Source organism: Theobroma cacao, chromosome 4 (genome assembly GCF_053813885.1).
Source record: "Theobroma cacao isolate CCN51 chromosome 4, ASM5381388v1, whole genome shotgun sequence".
Lineage (NCBI taxonomy): Eukaryota > Viridiplantae > Streptophyta > Magnoliopsida > Malvales > Malvaceae > Theobroma > Theobroma cacao.
In genome coordinates this window covers 28,461,210-28,469,138 of record NC_142642.1, presented here as the reverse complement: position 1 = coordinate 28,469,138, position 7,929 = coordinate 28,461,210, and positions in this window count along the sequence as shown.

Sequence of the window (7,929 nt, the reverse complement as noted above, 5' to 3'; positions counted from 1 at the left end):
GATTAGAGAGAAAATGTTTAAAAATCAAGTAACCAACCATTTATCAAGGCTAGAGCATGACAACCAAGGTAAGGATTGAACTTTAATTAATGAAACTTTTCCTGATGAACAATTATTGCATGTTGGTCATAAAAAATTACCATGGTATGTTGACTATGTCAACTTCATTGTGTGTAAGCTTTTACCTCTAAATTTAACTCTTGAACAAAAGAAGAAATTTTTGCATGATGTTAAATATTATCTATGGGATAAACCATTTTTATTTAAGCAATGTGCTGACAGAATTATAAGAAGGCGCATTTTAAAGGGAAAAGTTGAAAATGTGTTGAGACATTGTCACTTATTAAAATATGGGGTTCATTTTAACGATGATAGAATAATGGCCAAAGTTTTTCAAACAGGTTTGTATTGGCCAACATTATTCAAAGATGCTCATAACTTTATGTTGCATTATGACAGATGTCAAAGAGTGCGAGACATTTCCAGAAGACATGAGATTCCGTTTAACAACATTTTGGAAGTTGAGATTTTCAATGTATGGGGAATCGATTTCATGGGACCATTCATATCGTCATTCAACAATTAATACATCTTGGTGGTCATCGACTATGTGTCTGTTAGCTCCATTAGTTTTTGATGATAATAAAACATTCCCATTTCATTTGTGTCTAATATTTCTAATTGAGTGTGCAGGACAAAAATTGTATGCAAATATTTGATCAATTATTCAAATGCACATATCAAAGAGCATAGAATAAGGAAGTCACAATTGATCAACAAGACAGAAGCCTTTTAGTTGATTAATGAAGAGTTAGTCAGCTAAGGTTTAAATCAAAAGTTGGCGGGCTAAAAAGTATTGAAAAACAGAACCAACTTAGTCGACCAAGGAATGAGTTAGTTGACTAAGTGCACACTGCCAGAAACTGGGATCAGAAGACAAAAACGACTTAGTCGACTAAGATATCGGTTAGTCGACTAAGAGCATTCTGCCAAAAATTTTGAATTATGCATTAGAAGACAGATTAACTGCCAGAATTGCTACCAAACTGTTCCCAACGGTCAAAAACTGTCTAACTCACATCAGAGCTAATTTTTCAAGTATAAAAGAGGGTTCCAACGGTTAGAAATGTATAAAAGGCTTCCAAGAACACAAAGAGAGCTAAAAAACTAGAAAACACTTGCTGCTCATTTACTACACTCAACTCCTATCTTTGTAATTATGATATGCACTTCATTTGTACCACTTAGATCAACCTTGTGATCATAGGTACACTCATTTTACTTTTCTTCTTGTATTCTTAGAGTGAACGAGTCACTCTAAGAGATTGATTTAAGCTAAGATTGCTTGATTGGGTATAAGTTCTAACTTAGTCTTGAAAAGTTAGGTGTTGGGTTTTAGTTGATCTCGATAAAAACTATTGTGAAAGGTTTTGGCTAAGCCTAGTAAAATCCATTGTAAAGCTTGGTGAAAGCTTGTGAATTTCATCGGTTTATAGTGGATTAGCTTGGAAAATCCTTGATTGGATAATCAAGGTGGTGGATGTAGGTCTTGGACCGAACTATTGGCTCCATTAGTTTTTGATCATAATAAAACATTCCCATTTCATTTGTGTCTAATATTTCTACTTGAGTGTGCAGGACAAAAATTGTATACAAATATTTAATCAATAATTCAAATGCACATATCAAAGATCATAGAAATAAGGAAGTCACAATTGATCAACAAGACAGAAGCCTCTTAGTCGATTAATGAAGAGTTAGTCAGCTAAGATTTAAATCAAAAGTTGATAGGCTGAGTTAGTCGACTAAGTGCACACTGTCAGAACTGCTAGAAACTGGGATCAGAAGACAGAGACGACTTAGTCGACTAAGATATCGGTTAGTTGACTAAGAGCATTTTGCCTGCAAGTTTAAACTCTGCATTAAAAGACAAATTAACGGTTAGAACTAACTCCCAACTATTTTCAACGGTCAAAAAACTGTCAAATTGCTATCAGAGTTGTTTCTCTAAGTATAAAAGAGGGTTCCAACAGCAAGAAATAATAAGAGAGAAGGCTTTCAAGCAAAAAGAGTTCAAAAACTAGCAAAAATTTCTCTGCACTTTACTGCACTCAACGCCCATCTTTGTAGTTGTGTTTTGCACTTCAACTTGTACCACTTAGATCAACTTTGTGATCATAGGTACACTTCTATTTCATTTCTCTTTATGTTTTTAGACTGAAAGGGTCACTCTAAGGGGTTCAATCAGGCTTGGATTACTTGTTTAGATAAAGGTTCTAACTTATCCTTGAAAAGTTAGGTGTTGGGTTATAGATGAGCCCGAAAAACACTACTTGGAAAGGTTTTGGCTGAGCCTGGTAAAAGCCATTGTAAAGCTTGGTGAAAGCTTGTGAATTTCACCGGTTCTTAGTGGATTGTTTGGAAAATCCTTGGTTGAACAATCAAGGTAGTGGATATAGGTCTTGAACCGAACCACTATAAATAGTCGTGTGTTTGTTTGTTTTGTTTTCAGTTTTTATTCATCTTTAAGTTCTTTCTTTTATTGTGCATTTATCTCTAATTAAAGGTCAATTTTTGAAAGAGCCAAAAAGTGCTATTCACCCCCTTCTAGCATATTTATTTGAGAGCAACAAGTGGTATCAGAGCAAGTTCTTTGTTCTTAAGATCTAACACCTTTTGGGAGGATCCAAATTGCTTTCTAAAAATCCATAGTTGCTAAGGGACAATCCACAAATAGACCACCTCTGTTTGATGGCTCTAACTATCTTTATTGGAGCACTAGGATGTCAATATACATTAGAGTAATTGATTATGAGATGTGAGATGTCATTACTGATGGACCATTCATTCCCTCAACTCTAAATATAGTGACAAATGAGATGATCCTAAAGTTAAGGTCTGAATGGACCAAGGCTGAAACTAAGAGAGTTCAAACAAATTTTAAGACTATAAATACATTGCATTGTACCTTGACTCCCACCAAATTCAATAAAGTATCAAATTGTACAACAGCTAAACAAGTGTGGGATAAGCTTAGGATTATCCATGAAGGGACTTCTCAAGTCAAGGAGTCCAAGATAGCCCTCTTGACCCATAATTATGAAATGTTTAAGATTTAGCGTGGTGAAGATATCACCAACATGTTAGATAGATTCACAAACATCACAAACAAACTTAGTCAGCTAGGCAAACCAATACTTGAGCATGAGATTGTTAAAAGACTTCTCAGAAGCCTACCAAAAAATTAGAAGCCTAAAGTGACTGTAATCGGAGAAGCCAAGGACCTCAATGTTATTACTCTAGATGAGATTTGTGGTTCTTTCCTTACTCATGAGCTAGAACTTAAGGAAGAGGAAGAAGAAGATAGGGGGAAAACAAAAGAAAAGAAAAATAACATTGCACTAAAAGTCAACATTCTTAAAGAAAAGTTGGAAGAGCTATCCTATGATGATGATGAAGAGTTAGCACTGGTTGCAAGAAAATTCAGAAAGCTTATGGGCAAAAGAAATAGGAGATTGGCTAGAAGAGGGTTTAGAAAAGATCAAGGTTCTTCATGGAGAACTAGAAACAAAGATAACTCCAACAAAAAAGATGAGCTAACCTACTTCGAATACAAGAAGCTTGGACATTTTAAGTTTGAATGCCCATTGCTAAAAAATGAGACTCCAAAGAAAAACAAGAAATCAAAGAAGGCAATAGTGGCAGCTGCTTGGTTAGACAGTTACACATCAAGTTCTGAAAGTGAAAAAGAAAAAGCTGAGGAAAGAGCAAACCTATGTTTGATGGCACGGGAAAATGAATCCAAGGTATCCTCATCCCTTTGTGATATTTTTTTTAATGGTTTACAAGATGAGTATGACTGCCTTTATGATGAATTTGATTTTTTTTAAAAAAAAATACAAGACTTTAAAGAAAAAGACTGCATCTCTTGAAAATGATTTAGAAAAGATAAGAGAAGAGTTCAATTCTGTTTTTGAGCAAAGAAATTTTCTGCAAGTTGAGTTAGAACATTCAAAAACAGATTTTGAAGTTTTAAAATTAGAGTTGGACAATAAATCTGAAGCTTTGCAAAAAACACTTGATGAAAACACAGCTCTCAAATGTTTAAAAAGGGAAACATCAAGTAGGATCACATTTTTGAAGAAAAATTCCGGTAATGCTTCATTTAGATGCTATAGTTGTGGAAAATATGGACATTTATCATATGATTATTTTAAGAAAAGTAACCCGTAGAAAACAAGAAAAATATGGGTTCTAAAAGGATCTTATGTTGTTGCTAACAATCAAGGACCCATCAAAGTATGAGACCCATAAAAAAAATCTGAAATTCTGTTTGATAGGTTGAGCTGCACTTAAAGGAGACATGTTCAAGAGCTCAACTCAAGAAGAAGTAGCCTTGGTATATGGATAGTGGCTACTCAAGGCACATGACAGGAGATGAAATATTATTTGCTAAGTTGGACAAAAGAAAGGGAGGAACCGTATCCTTTGGTGATGATTCAAAAGCTAGAATCCATGGTATACGAAAGGTTGGTAAGAACTCCCAAACTCAAATCAGTCATGTGTTATTGGTTAAAGGCTTGAAACATAATTTATTAAGCATTAGTCAATCTTGTGATAAAGGATTTAAAGTATGCTTTGACTTAAATAAGTGTGAAGTGATAGATATAAGCACAAATAAAGTCTCATTTATAGGAAAAAGATTAAAGAATATGTATGTTGTATTTCTTGAAGATCTTGAAATGGATTATGAAATATGTCTTATGGCAAATGCTAAAAATGATAGTTGGCTATGGCATATAAGACTAGGACATGTGAGCTTGAATACTATGTCCAAATTAATTAAGAAACATCTAGTTGTTGGACTACTGGATATAAAATTTGAAAATAATAAAATATGTGATGCTTGTCAACTAGGAAAACAAGTTAGAACATCCTTTAAGACAAAGAGAGTTGTCTATACCTCTAGACCTCTTGAATTACTGCACATTGATCTATTTGGTCCAATAAGTACAACTAGTCTAGGAGGAAAATCTTATGGATTTGATAGTTGATGACTACTCTAGGTACACTTGGGTTTATTTTCTTACTCATAAGAATGATGCTCTACCAGCATTTATAAGTCATTGTAGGAAAGTTGAGAATGAGAAATGACTAACCATAGTTAGTATTAGGAGTGATCATGAAGGAGAATTTGAAAGTGATGAATTTGAGAAATTTTGCAATGAAAAGGGGTTGGATCATAATTTTTCTGTACCTAGAACACCCCAGCAAAATGGAGTTGTAGAGAGGAAAAATCGAACCTTAAAAGAAATGACTAAAATTATGCTATGTGAGAATAACCTACGAAAATAATTTTAGGCTGAGGCAGTGAACACAACAGCATATATACTTAATAGAGTCTCAATTAGAGCCATGATATCAAAGACTCCATATGAACTTTACAAGGGTAGGAAACCAAATATTTCACACCTTAGGATTTTTGGTTGTAAATGTTTTGTGTTAAACAATGGAAAACAATCCTTAAGTAAGTTTGATGCCAAGAGTGATGAGGTAATATTTTTGGGATATGCGTTAAACTCAAAAGCTTTTAGAGTTTTCAACAAAAGAACTTTTACTGTTGAAGAATCAATCCATGTAGTTTTTTATGAGTCCAATGCCTTACAAAAGAAAATTCATGCTGCTGATGATGATGTAAAGATCTTAGAAAAACAAATGGAAGAAATGAGTGTAGAGAACAATAAGAATAATGAAGAAAGCTCACCTAAAAGAGAAAATAAAGCTCCACCCCTAGAAAATTTACAAAGAACAGAAATTCAGCATAGTGATCTTCCAAGGAGTTGGAGATATGCAAAAGACCATCCACAAGAACAAAAAATATGAGACATTTCTCAAAGAGTTAAGACTAGGAGAGCAACAAGAGAGACTTGTGAGTTTTCAACTTTCATATCTCAAATTGAGCCTAAGACATTTGAAGAAGCAGAAAAAGAGGAAAGCTGGATATTGGCCATGCAAGAGGAACTTGATCAATTCAAAAGAAACCGTGTGTGGTCATTAGTCTCTAGGCATTTAAACCACCCCATTGTTGGAACAAACTGTGTGTTTAGAAATAAGGTAGAGGAGCAAGAAAATGTAGCTAGAAATAAAGCTAGGTTGGTAGCCCAAGGGTATAACCAATAGGAAGGAATAGACTGTGATGAAACCTTTGCACCGATTGTTAGGATTGAAGCCATAAAGTTGTTGCTTGCTTTTGCATGCTTTATGAATTTTAAATTATATCAAATGGATGTAAAAAGTGCATTTTTAAATGGATTCATTCAAGAGGAAGTGTATGTTGAACAACCACAAGGATTTGAAGACTTTGAAAAACCAAATCATGTTTTCAAACTTTATAAAGCCTTGTATGGATTGAAACAAGCTCCTAGAGCTTGGTATGAGAGGCTTTCAAAATTTCTAGTTAGGGGTAGCATTGATACTACATTGTTTATTAAAAGATACTTAAAGGATTTAATTATTGTTCAAATTTATGTGGATGACATTGTGTTTGGTGCAACTAATGAGGCTTTATGCAAGAACTTTGCTAAAGAAATGCAGGGTGAATTTGAGATGAGCATGATGGGTGAGCTGAAGTACTTTCTTGGCCTTCAAATTAAACAAAGTGAGAAAGGAATCTTCATCAACCAAGAAAGATACACTCAAGACATGCTCAAAAAGTTTGATATGCTAAAGCTGAAATCAATTTGTACACCAATGAGTCCATCCACTAGACTTGACTTAGATGAAAAAAGAAAAGATGTTGATCAAAAGCTCTATAGAGGTATGATTGGATCACTTCTCTACTTAACAGCTAGTAGGCCTGATATACAATTAAATGTGTGTTTATGTGCTTGTTTGCAATCTCAACCCAAAGAATAACACATGACTGCTGTTAAAAGAATTTTTGGATACCTCATAGACGCTCAAACATTAGGCATATGGTATTCTAGAGAATCAACCTTTAATTTAGTTGGATATTCAGATGCTGATTTTGCTGGCAGCAAAATGGATAGAAAAAGCACTAGTGGAACCTACCAATTTCTAGGCAGTATGTTTATATCATGGTCTAGCAAAAAGTAAAATTCAGTTGCTCTGTCGACAACTAAAGTAGAATATGTGTCTGTAAGCAGCTGTTGTGCTCAAATCTTGTGGATTAAACAGCAACTAAAAGACTATGGAATATCAATGCATAATATACCAATATATTGTGACAATATAAGTGCAATTAATATTTTAAAAAAATCCTGTGCAGCATTCTAGAACTAAGCACATTGAGATTAGGCACCATTTTGTTAGAGATCATGTAGTGAAGGGTGATATTAAAATTGAGTTTGTGAATACTTTGCATCAATTAGCTGACATCTTTACCAAACCTCTAAATGAAGATAGATTTTGTGAGATTAAAAGAAATTTAGGGATGATTAATATGCAAGAGTTGTAGGTAAACTTTTAACTCATACACATAAAACAAAAGGCACTTAGTCGACCAAAAGAGGTCTTAGTCAACTAAGAGCATTTGGTCTCATTAAATAATAAGACTTGGTTAAGTTAAAGGCATAAGGAATAAAATAATGAGAAGAAATTACCTACCGAGAAATAAAATAGAGAAGGAAAAATCACCCAAACTAAAAATAAAATTAGGAGACAATTTTTGAATTTTAAAGGGGGAGTTACCAATTGCACTTAAATAGGGGGAGTGAGACAGTTTTTCTTTTGGAATTAAACTGCTCTCAACCTATTTTCTTTACACTCTCTCTCTGCTGAAACCAACACCTGAAACTGAAACCCTCACCTCTCAACCATTCGAAACCCTAAGTCTAAAATCATCCAAACCAAATGATGAAGTCAGGAAAATCTCAAGAACTTCTAGAGAAGAAGAAAGGCAAACGACCG